Genomic DNA, 12,389 nt, shown 5'->3' on the forward strand with positions numbered 1-12,389 from the left:
CATATCGATATTATGTATACAAAAAACGCAATTTGCAAAAAATACCACATTTCGTTACACTTTCTCATTTTTAACAGCAAATATAATGTTACACTGTCATTAGTCGCAACAGCGTCTCGCAACGTCGAGAAACTCGCTTCTCATTTCCATTCTTCGTCGTCTAGACACTCGAGTGGGGGACTAGGGAAGAGAAGACGTGTCTCCTCTCCACGGCCCCTCCGTTGTCCGCAAAGCCTAATTTCGGAAAAGGGTTCCGCCGTCGTCTAAACAGGGCCCGAAACGGTTTTGTGTCCTGCCGCAGGAGAGAGAAAGAGAAAACGAGAAAGAATCTGAAGAGGAAAGAGCATCATTCGCATGGGGCTTGTTTTCAAATACTGTCCTGGCCTTAGAGATACCATCGACCCCTTCGCACGAGCTTTTCACGTTCCTTGGAAGTCCGAAGGGCCCATGGACCGAGCTCGAGGGCACAAAGGGGTCATCTCCCTTCTCCGAAGTCGATTCGAAGGACTAATTTTCTAAAACGACTCGTAGAGATCCGATCGTTCTCTGATGTACAAATATATTTTCACACCACACGTGAGTAAGCACGAATGAACATTAGTGTTCGCCATTCGTCAGCTTCACCAATGAAACCTCCCTCTTCAAGTTGCAGGTAGCAAACCTTTGTGACATTAGCGATAGGATGCGTAACATGGAAATATGTGATGTGAGAAATCAGTTTGATCACTTGGAGAATAAAAATGAGATCCATTCGTGCGATAATCTATTGTATAATAATAAATGCGTGTAAATTTGATGTAAACGTTTTAATATAAATAATTATTACTAATACTAACATATTTAATAATCTATTATTGTAAAATTGTATAACGTGAAAATTTTATGTTAAATATTAAATTAATTAAAAATACTTTACTTCTTAGACGGTTTAAGTTTTGGATGATAATCTCTTAATACAAATTCTACTTTTAATCTACTTTAAATTAATTAAAAGATAATATCTAGGTATTCACTTACATTGTATTATAAAATTTATAGTAACAACATCGATATTTTACCTCCAAAAGTATTGGCGTCTTATTACATAAAGTTTTTGCTATAAATCTATTTAGCGCTACACATATTTGATTTAATTGTAAAAAAATCCGTTCATCGCAAAAAGGTATATATTTAAATTAATCAAATATATTCACATCAATTCTTTTTCGATTTTGTTTTTACGATTAAGAATATGTCGCGCATTTGGGTTTCGTGCACGTCTGCTCCATCTGCTTTTGCGATCTCTCTTTCTTTCTTTCTTTCTTTCTCTGGCTTTTTCCGTAACGCGGTTCTCTTCCACGGCGGCATGAATATTGAAGGAGACGGATAGCGGGACTGCCTCTCATGGGAGCACGGTTGTACGCTACGCGTATGAGGATCCAGCTTCCGTTACGAAAATAAAGTACGAGTCGGACGAGAGCGACGGAGCGTGCGAGTTGACGGGACCGCACGACTAGAGAGAGAGAAACCGTTTGATTATGCTATTAATAAAAGCAGCCGGGATTCATCATTTAATTCTTAAATATTCACACGGACTTGTGGAATATTTTTATCAGATATTAAAATATTTCCAGTAAAATTCCACTTATTTTGTTCGTATTAATGAAAGTTAGTATTTTTACCGAGAAATAAAGAACTTTAATATAATCATGCAAGAATAATTTTAGGATAATTTCAGTTAATTAATTAGATAAAGTATTATGAAAAAAATATTATATTTAATATTGCATGTGCTTACACAATTTTATAAAAAATTTTAAATTTTTAAGCATTTGCTTAAATAATATTATGTATATTATTTAATATTAATAATTTTTAATATTTTTTTTATAATCTGATCTTAATAATATTATATAAAATATATTAAATAATATTAATTTTTAAACTGCGTTTATAAATTTCCTTTTATTTTACAGCGATATATTAATATTTGATCTTAAATACAAAATTAAAATTTTATTATTGTATCTAATTATTTGCAAGTTTCACGAATTCTATTTTGGGACGAAATTTTGGCTTCGCTCTTATCTGCAATCTTATGTAGCTTTATATCACACCCTGCTATTCAAGTTTAATTCCATGTGACATTTATTTCCTTGACTCACAATATTTATGCTGTTTGCCATTTAGGAATGAGAATTGTACGTGGAATACGAGAGAATACTATCACTTCTAGAAAGAAATTTATTTTTGGAAGTATCTTATTTTAAAGAATATTGCGAATATCATTCACGAAAACAGATCGCATTAATCACGCATTAATCCTACTCTTGTAGGAACTAATTGTAAGTTCTTTTTTTGTTCGGTTGAAAACTAAGGATTAGCTTTGACAAATCACTTGTCACAAACGCAAAAGAATTTGGAAATTTTTACATACTATTTCTTCTTAGATAATATAAAAGCCAAAGATGTTAATCATAGATAATAAATAAAACCGTTCATTTATTTAAATATATTCTGAGGATAGTAGAAAATTTAACAAATTAAAAATTTGGGAATTTTTAAATGTGATTTCTTTCAAATGTTGAATATTTCTGTTAATAATTCAAATTATGGACTGAAGAAGTTGTAACGAAATGGCAATTTTTGCATTTGCAAATACAGTGTGCGCAAAAAAAATGCGACTCTCACAACTAATACTTCAGTTGTCGGTTTAGTTAAATAAAGAGTAAACGGGGGTTTATTTGATCATAACACAAATATTTTGTCCTTTTACCAAATATTTATTTGATATGATTTCCTTTAATTGCAATCACTGCATTACTGTGTCACACTCAGCAAATATAATAGTGATTGAAAGAGAGTCGTATTTTTTTGGCGTATACTGTACATATAATACATTACAAAGTACGCAAAAAAAATTGTCGAGTGCAAAACAGTTCGTATGATGTTCGTAATGATGTTCGTAATGATGTTCGTAAGATCGACAATGGTACATATGAAAATTCTAAAGTGATAGAATTCTCGTTCCGAGAAAGGAGAGAAAATTTAAGAAGACGCTGATAAATAAAACCGCCTCCTCACCGTTTCCTCTCGTCGTTCCCTCGCGGCAGTCAAGGATGATGGTCCTCAACGGCGGAAGGACGACAGGATGATGGGAGGAAGTGTGTGAAAGGGAGCAGGTCCCAGAACGGTCCAGTATCACCACAGGAGGTCCGTCGTATTGGGCCCGATAACGAGCATGCATTCTCGAATCAAGTCCCGCATTGTCATCCCGTATTCATCGTGTATCATAATACGATACATCGGTGAGTATTCATCGCCAGTGTATCGCATTATCCTGGCCGCATTATTATACCGCTGTGCGAATCCGCATGATCCTGCCTATGTTTATCCTTTCTTCCTGCCTATCTTCCTTTTCATGCCCTTTTTGTACTCTCCTCGCCTCTTTCGCTCGAGTAAGTGAAAGCATCTGGGCTTGGTACCGTTGTCGTGAGGGAAGCAAGATCAACTCATAATTGGAACGATAGTTGAAAGAAATCGTATATACAGCTAACCATAGTTGTACGATAGTTGAAACAAAAGTACTGTTTTAAAAAAAGATTCACTTCAAGTTTCTATGTGATCATTATGATCCTGTAAAACGGTTGGATGCGCTACGGTCTCATTAAAAGTTAACGCGCCAGTAATCACCTTTACAGAGATTGCCAAAGATTTTGTATTGTATGTTGAAAAAAATAACATTAGCATTAGATAACAACAGTCTAATTAAAAATAATTTTGTTAATTCAATAACAATATTAATGAAGCAGATAATATTTTATTAAAATAAGGGCATGGCATATTTATTTCATTAAATACTATCATTGAATGAACAAGATTATTTTCAATTAGACTATTATGGGCTAATGCTGTTAATACATCATTTTTTCTGTGTGTACAAAATAACCTTGTTATAATTGATTTGCATTTTTATTCCTCATGAAATATTTTTCTCTATATATTTGGACAATATTTCTTCTTCTTAGTTCTATTGGTCGCTCTCTTGAAATATTTAGAAAAACGTAAACTTTTAATCAATGATTTTTAATAACATCAATGAAATAATTAAAAAAATGTTATATATATATATACATATATATTACAATCAAGTTTTATAATTCTATTGCACATTTACACACGGAAAGAATTTTCTCTTAAAATTTATCTTGAAAATATGATAGTTGTGCTACAATACAATATTTTAAAGATTTTTACTATGCACTTTAGTAAAATTAATCAAACTTAATTTATATTTTATTGTGATTTTATTAGTTAATGAGAGATTTACGTAAAATTCTTCGAAATACAATGTTGTCACTACTATATTTTCAGGGTACTCTCTAAGAAAAAATTCTCTTCGTGTAGCATATTTTTCACAAGCCATTACATCTGTATGGAAAGATTATTGAGACTCTCGAATATTTTAACACAGAGATAATATTTTTGTTCTCGACGTATTGTATGACATATGTCGTACATTTTGATGTGAGATAAAAATATTGTTGCATAACTCAGAGCTTTCCCGTTATGGGAAAAAGGGTTTTCATGTTAAGGTCGATCCATACTATCAACATGTAGTGTCAAGAAATTTTTTTAGTAGCTCAAAAAAGAAATTCATTAGTCATCGGACAGTTATTTATTATATCGGATGACAATGAGCGGCTCCATTGTGGAGCGTCGATTGCGAATCAGGGTATATCCCTCGGTTCCCTATAAAATGAATCGCAACGATTGATCGACATATTAAGGGCAATGAATGAGCAACATTTTTTTGAATCACCATATGGCAAGACTTAATAAAAGCTACCAGTAACTGTCAGTTTTAATATTGTTATATTAGTATTTTACTTTATAAAAACGTGTTCGGAACAATTCTGTCAATTTTTTTTATCCTGAGTAAGCAATAATATTTATACATGATGCATACGAGTTATATTTCATCTTTTGATCAATTCAGAATTAAATTTTTTAGAGAGAATGTGTTGAAAGAGATGATGATGAGTTGTCAATTTTTTGTAATAAATATATTTTAACAGATACTTTTTGTACGTCATATTCCTGTAAATAACATGAATTTTTTCTGTAAATGATGGAGAATTTTTCTTCCAAAAAAATGTATATAATTTTCTGCAAATGGATACTTAAATGTTAATTCTATATTTTAAAACGTACTAAGGAAATAAGTGGTTTGCGATCTATTAATGGAAAAAATTAATGGAAAGGTTAATTTTCCTGGCATATTACTGTATTACTGATTACAACTTTTACCCTGAATTCGCCGAAAAATGCCGCATGTCGGCCGCGCGTATGTCGCGTTTCACACCGTTAATATTCCATCGGTGCACGTTAAAAATGACGTCGGTGGGATAAGCGTGGACGATAAGGTGGCCCGTAATTAGCTTCTCGACATTACCGTGGCGAGTGCCCTCCTCCCGAGCGATTCGGAGGGGTCCGCCGCCGAATGTGCCGCTGCGTTTATGCCGCTCGCATTATGCACGTGTATGCACGCCCCCTCCCTTTGTACCGAGGTGGTCACAACCCTTGACATATATTACATGGACTGCACAACACTACGCGGAATACTATGAATGCGTAATTTACTTTTAACCGCTGACCGTGTGGGCCACCGTTGCCACCCCCTACGATCAAGGGGGGTCGACCGGCGGCGGTGGTGGTTGACGGGTATAACGGAGTTCACGCTCTGTTAAATCGAAAGGGAAGTGCTACGTACCCCCGCGTGTACTTACTTGAATGTACGCCGGCCACGAAATTGCGCCACGTGTTGTAACTTTTTTCCACAACCCCCCTCACGATACTATCAATGATCCGATACAATACTTTGCTGTTGATACTATCTGCTTGACGCTTTAAAAACTATATGATTCCTTATTAATCGCGATGCATGCATTATCGATTTTATCACGTTAATATCTATATTATCACGATAAAGAGCAAGAATAAATCATCTTTTTTTTTACAAGACATTAATGCTGATCATTTATTATGATGATCACCTTAAATTTTTCTTCGATATATTTTGTCATAAGATAAAAACACTTCTATTATTTTTTTAATTTATATGGAAATGATTTTCATGGAAATTAGAAATTCTGAAAATGATAATAATATCAATAAATATTTAAAAGTTTTTATTCTCTCTTCGTTGAGTACAAAACTTGTACTTTAAATAAATATTAATATATGCACATAAAATGATAATACCTATATATAAATTAAAATATAATTATAAAATATATACTTTTTATAAAAAAAATGATATACACATACCTAGACTTTTTTAGCTAAAAAGTTTATCTCTTTAACGATATTCAAGATTTTTCTAGTAATAAATCTTTAGTAATGACGACATTGTAACTTTTTAGCACATTTGTAAGTATTATGGATAAATTTGCCGAAAAACATGTGACGACAGGATATTTACCGGGCATAGGATGACACGTAAAATTATTCTCATTCTGTCATCTCATGTGGATGCGAAAAAAATTAAATGCTAGAAAGAAAAAGAATTCAAAGTGACGGTTGTGCACTTCTCCGAGATAGACGTCGTTTTCTCCATCACTAATTAGTGGGAATGACGTATGAGCTTTATAATTGGCCGAACGAGGGATGAACTGAAAGATAGAGCACTATTTATCACCCTTCGCTGAAAAGATTTTTCAGTTTTCCTCGCTTTTTCTTCTTGAGAACGGTAACAGGAATTGTTGGCCTTATCCTCGATTTTGTTGTGACTCTTACAAGCTTCTGTTCATCTCGAAAACCTAATTAAAAAAAAAAAATATTTTAATCTTATATTACATATTGATTAAAAACATGATTTTTTGCTGATTTTCAAGATTCTTTATCATCAAATCTAAATTAGACTACATTATTTTTATCGCGTCAATTCTTATAATAAAAAAAAAAGTAATAAAATTAATATAATTATATTTTTATTAAATACATGTACATATTAAAATCAGTTTGAATTGTTGCACGGTCCTTTCTTTGAGTGATGGGAGAAAATATATAGCCATCCAGTTTTTTTAGAATTTATGGTCCAAGTATTATCTTCAATTTCTTTAGACGAGGACTTACAATCGCGATGAGATCTACACTGAATTCTTTGGACGCTTTAATTTGATGGCGTCACGGTGGTGGATGACCGCATTTGCGGTCGACCTCTCGTTTGCGTTTCAGGAACCGGTGCTTGTCCTCGACCATCTAAAACAGTTCTTATAGAATCCTTTCCCTTCCCCATCATCAGATTTGGAGCGACTCGAATTACTTTATTTATCCAGGCATCAATAACAGGTATGAAAGCACTCTTGTTTATTATTTGTTAAGAAATCCGAGATTATTTTACTTGTTTTTATATGAATCGTAAACAATACAAAAATGTTTTTATATTAGATATATAAAATTTTTTAAAAGATTTTATTGGTTTTTTAATTTCTTTTTTTTCCCTTTTTTTCTCTCTTCCTCTTTTTTTAATATTTTTTCTTTTATAACAATATTTTTTATATTTCTTTAAAAATAAATTACTACACTGTTTTAACCAAAAATTACGTACACCACTAACTTTTTAATGGCTGTATATTCTAAAAATTGTAAGCTACATACTAAAAAAAGTTATTAAAACTCTTTCCAAATTAATTTTTACAAACCAGATTTATGTTTTCATGTTACCTATTTTTTTTTACAATGAGATTGCTACTGCAACTATAACGACGAACCGACCGTTAGTGACCTGCCAAAATCATCGTCTACGCTCTCAGACCCCCCTGTTCTTTTGATCGTCCTTAACGCGATGGCTTCACGGTGGTCGCGCAATGGTCACCTCGGCTTTCCACGCCGTGAATTCATCGTTCTTTGCCGAAATTTAAGGCGTCACGGTGCATTTACACGTCGGTATTCCCCTCGCGAGCTCGCGAAAAAAGGCAAATTCGAAAAGAGACTCGCGACAATATGACTTATTGTACAGACTGTCTGGAGCCTTTATCGATTTGTAACGTTTCTCAGCGTCGCCATCATACTTGATTGCAATAGAAGAAACACGTCGAGTCGTTATATAAAATCAATTCACAGAACATTCAAAATTTTTAATTAAGGGTTCATTAAGATTTGTTAAAATTTCCATTTACGTGTCCGTTAAGAATTCGTTAAGCAGCAAATTCTTTGATATAGACAGTTCACATATATTTGATTTAAACTCTACGATTCTAAATAAATGCAGAATTTCAAGGATCGTCGTTATTGAACTTACTTGCTGCTTGACAAGTAAGGAGCTGACCTGGCGTAATTTGCACCCGGTGCGTATTGAGTCGCTTCGTAACAGTCGCTCCGTAACTGTAATAAAACGCAACAGACTTTGCGCATTACTGACGGACGGCGCAAGGTGGTGACCGAAAGTCGTCGACGGAGTTGAAGTGACCATCCGGAGAATATGGAAATGTTATGGAAAATAGCTTTAAACGGCATTTCCACGTGCTTGTCGTGTTCTCGTACATATGTAGACGACTCCACAGGCCCACGATCATCACGTCATGGTAGTGAAGAAAACCGCAGATGCGGTTTCACGCGACCCCTCCTTGTGTTACAGAACGTTAGACACTCTCACCAGGCCCCGCGACAACACGGTCCCCGAGACCTCTCACGGACCATTGCCTTGGCTTCTCTAATTCGGAAACTCTCTTGAAATCGCGGTAATTGAAGAAACGAATAGTCGGACACGCTTTGCAAATTAAATCCTGCAATTGAGTATGCGGGGAGAATAATCAACGGAGAAGGACGAATCCATTTCTATAAATAAAACATGAATTCTTCTTCGATGGATGGCACGCATCGTTGATTTATTTTTCTATTTAAAAGAGTAAGAATAATTTTATTCGAGATGAAAGAAATGAGAAATTACAGAATTTTTAAAAATGGAAGTCAGCTTTTACAGAAATTTAAAATGCTTTCTTATAGAACAATGACATTAATTATAGCAATTTTACAAGTTTTGGTACGAAATTAAGAAATAACTAGATTTTTAGCAAAGCCTTCTTGAAACCAATTTAATTAGTGTTTATCAGAGATAATAAATTCGTCTTCGCAGAATGGAGTCCTATATCAACTCTTCTAATCCGTTCACTTTTCACGAACGTTGTGACAGATTTATTACAGGTTTCACTATGTCCTGTTTATATTTTTGTATATGTGTCCTGACTCAGAGGGTGCTACTGAACGATGAGATTTCCAGGAGATTTCGAGTTTCTTGATCGCATGGCTAAAGAACGCGACAGAAAGAGAAAGAGAGAAAGAAGGCGACAAGAAGTACCGACTGCGGGAGAACAAAAGTGCCGGACGGCGACAACGACGACGGACGTCATCGCACGGGAACGACACGGTCCACGAGAAAATGCTCCAGGCCCGCCTAATAATTCTCCGGCAGACGACGTGCGACGTGTACGTGTCACGGCGTCGCGGCGCGCCCGTCCGTCTCGTCGCTGCTGGAACGGCAAGAGCTTGCGAGCTTATATCTCTTCTCTTTCATTTTGAGAAAATAAGACGATATCCCGAATAACGAAACGAGGAGATCCAGCACGAATTAAGAACCGGGAAGAGTCTTGAGAGATTTCGCACTGTGAATCCTAGAGATCTTAATAGAGGCGAGATGAAGGAGGCGATCGTGAGGATGTGCGCCTCCTTCACATGTTTTAACGGAATATCAATACCTACCTCTGAGTGGTCTTGAAATACGGATGCAAAAGAAAATGCACAAAATGATTATTTTAAAATCAAAATTAATAAATGAAATATGCTCAAGTGATTAAATCTAACAAATTAAATAATGCCGAATATGAATCAACACAAGATTATTTTAACTAGTTACTAGTTATTGAGATAAATATCTCCGTCTGCCTCGATGGTCACATTAGTAAGACGCCCATCTCAAAAAAAGTCGAGAGTTTCAAATTCAAATCCTAGAGGTGAAAACGTTTCGCAATAAATTCTTCGCAATGTTTTAAGATGCTTATTAGCATCATTATTAAAATTGACGATCAGTGTAATTTGTTTGTGATGTTATTTTCAACTTCAGTTTATAATTACATTTCAAGCGTGACAAACGAATAATCAATTGTAATTGTGTTAATGATTGAATCTTAGTAATCTACATAGTGATGTTTGCAAATGTAAGTTCCAAATTCATCGAAACATTGGTTTCAGAAAATCATTTTGTACGTAAAATGCTGTTTTCAATCTAGATTATTAGCGTTTCCTGCGAAAAATAGACGATCACAACTTACAATTATATACTGCTATCTTAGCGCGGAATTATGAGTCCGAAGAGTCTCGCGGCGGAAGTGAACAACGCGATTATTTTAAGTGATGGTGGCGTTAAGTGTTCATTAATTGTCGCGGAATCGACTTGCACGACATCGCGTGGGTTTTCGCTGTTTATTATTGCCGAAATAATTTGACTTTAAACGGCTCCTAAAAGTGGTCGGTGGACGTTTTATTGAACCCAACAGCCAGAGTGACTTTGGCTCGTAAAAGCCTTGTAACATGTATAAAATTGTGGGATGATACAATTGTTTCGTGTGTCCACGTGTGCCAATGACATTGTTTTATTTTCTGTAGTACAGAATAACTCCGAAATCACACACATTCTGAAAAACGATTTAAACTTGAATGGATCGTAATTAATTTTGAACGATATTTTCTCACAATAAGTAATATATTTATATAATTAATCTATCAATTATATTATACGATATATTTCCAAACAATATATAATTTAAATTTTTGTTGAAATAAATTTTGCTACAATTTACGCGAAATGTAAAATCTAGTTACTTGCTTATTTTCTCGAAATTTGATAAAAATTTTTCAAAGAAAGAATTTAATTTAATTTTGAATACTAAATAAATTCCATAGCATTACGCATTAATGCTTGGCATTCAAACTATAGTCACTCTTCTTTCGTACATTAACGTCGAGAGGAAGAGTGCGTAACTTTGCAACGTTCCCTACAGCGCGGTCAGCTGTCGGCACTCAGTCGTCCGGCTTTTAATGCACTTCGACCGTTTCACGCCATAAAATTACTATTTTTTTCTCTATCCTATTTCTTCTACATTCTGACGCCATGATAAAAATGTCATGAGCAACAGTAATGATAAAACGAGTAGTTTGCTACGCGCAATTTCTTTACATCGACGGAACTGTGTTTGTGCATTCTAATTTTACAAACGAAAGCGTTAATTTCACGTGATTGAAAACTGCAGAGGATTGTTTTCTGAATTTATCTCTCCCTCGTATCATCAAACGCAACTGTGAACTTCATCAGTTACTGAGAAAAGGAGGATATAAAAGTTTTGAGATGCAAATTAATTAAAGTTATATATACATAAAGAGTGACAAAAAAATTTATATGAAAAAGTTTTGTGTTTATCAAATTATTACTGATATATATTTACACAAAAAAACAAACTTTAAACTGCTAGTTATATCTTATGATATAAATATCAAAAATAGTAATTAACATTTAAAATAACCACCTACTTTAGCAAACTTTTTTGTCACCCTGTATATCTATTTATCCGTTTAATATTGTTTCTATTTAAAAATGTTTCGCTCCTGGGAAAAAAAGATTTCAAAACAGTGCACTGGAAGATCCTAAAAATATTTTTACTGTGTCATAAAGTTTCTTCCGCTGGCGCAATCTCACCTCAACTTACGGCATTATACTTTTGAAAAATCGTTCCATAGTCGTATTAATCATCGAAAAGAAGGAAAGAAATTTCTCAGGGCTCGTATTATTTGATATTCGATCTTACATTGGGAACCAGATGAGAGAGAGAGAGAGAGAAAGGGAGACAGCCGATCAAGCAAACAATGTCTGGGGTGTAACGATGGATTATATACAAGGGATCAAAAACGATCTTTATCCATTTTACAATTCAGGGGTGAGTTTCATATTTTTTTTCCTAGTATGCCCAAAGGGCACATATATTCTTGCGACTCTAATATTTATATAAGTCGCCGTGATCTCAATATTAATCGCGCCTTTCCGTCCCAGCTTTTTATAAAAGAATTATAAGGTACTACTTTATTGACTCTACTAAAGTCATAAAAAACTGAAGTTTTTGTGCTATTACTGTAGAAAAAAAGACTAAAATTTTTGAAAGAATTATTTGGATCCCCTTCAAATCTGACATTCGTATTTCAACGTTTCAATAAATCACAATTGTTTGGAAGTTCATAAAATCTATTTACAAATGTTAGGGAATCGCTGTTATAAAATTAATGAAATTATGAATAAAAAATTAAAAAATTACTAAAGAGATTCTTAATATTTAGAAATTTGCTGGTTGTTTTAATCTGTT

The sequence above is a fragment of the Mycetomoellerius zeteki genome, unplaced genomic scaffold (genome assembly GCF_001594055.1).
Source record: "Mycetomoellerius zeteki isolate Tzet28-1 unplaced genomic scaffold, Tzet1.0 scaffold145, whole genome shotgun sequence".
In the NCBI taxonomy this organism is placed as follows: domain Eukaryota; kingdom Metazoa; phylum Arthropoda; class Insecta; order Hymenoptera; family Formicidae; genus Mycetomoellerius; species Mycetomoellerius zeteki.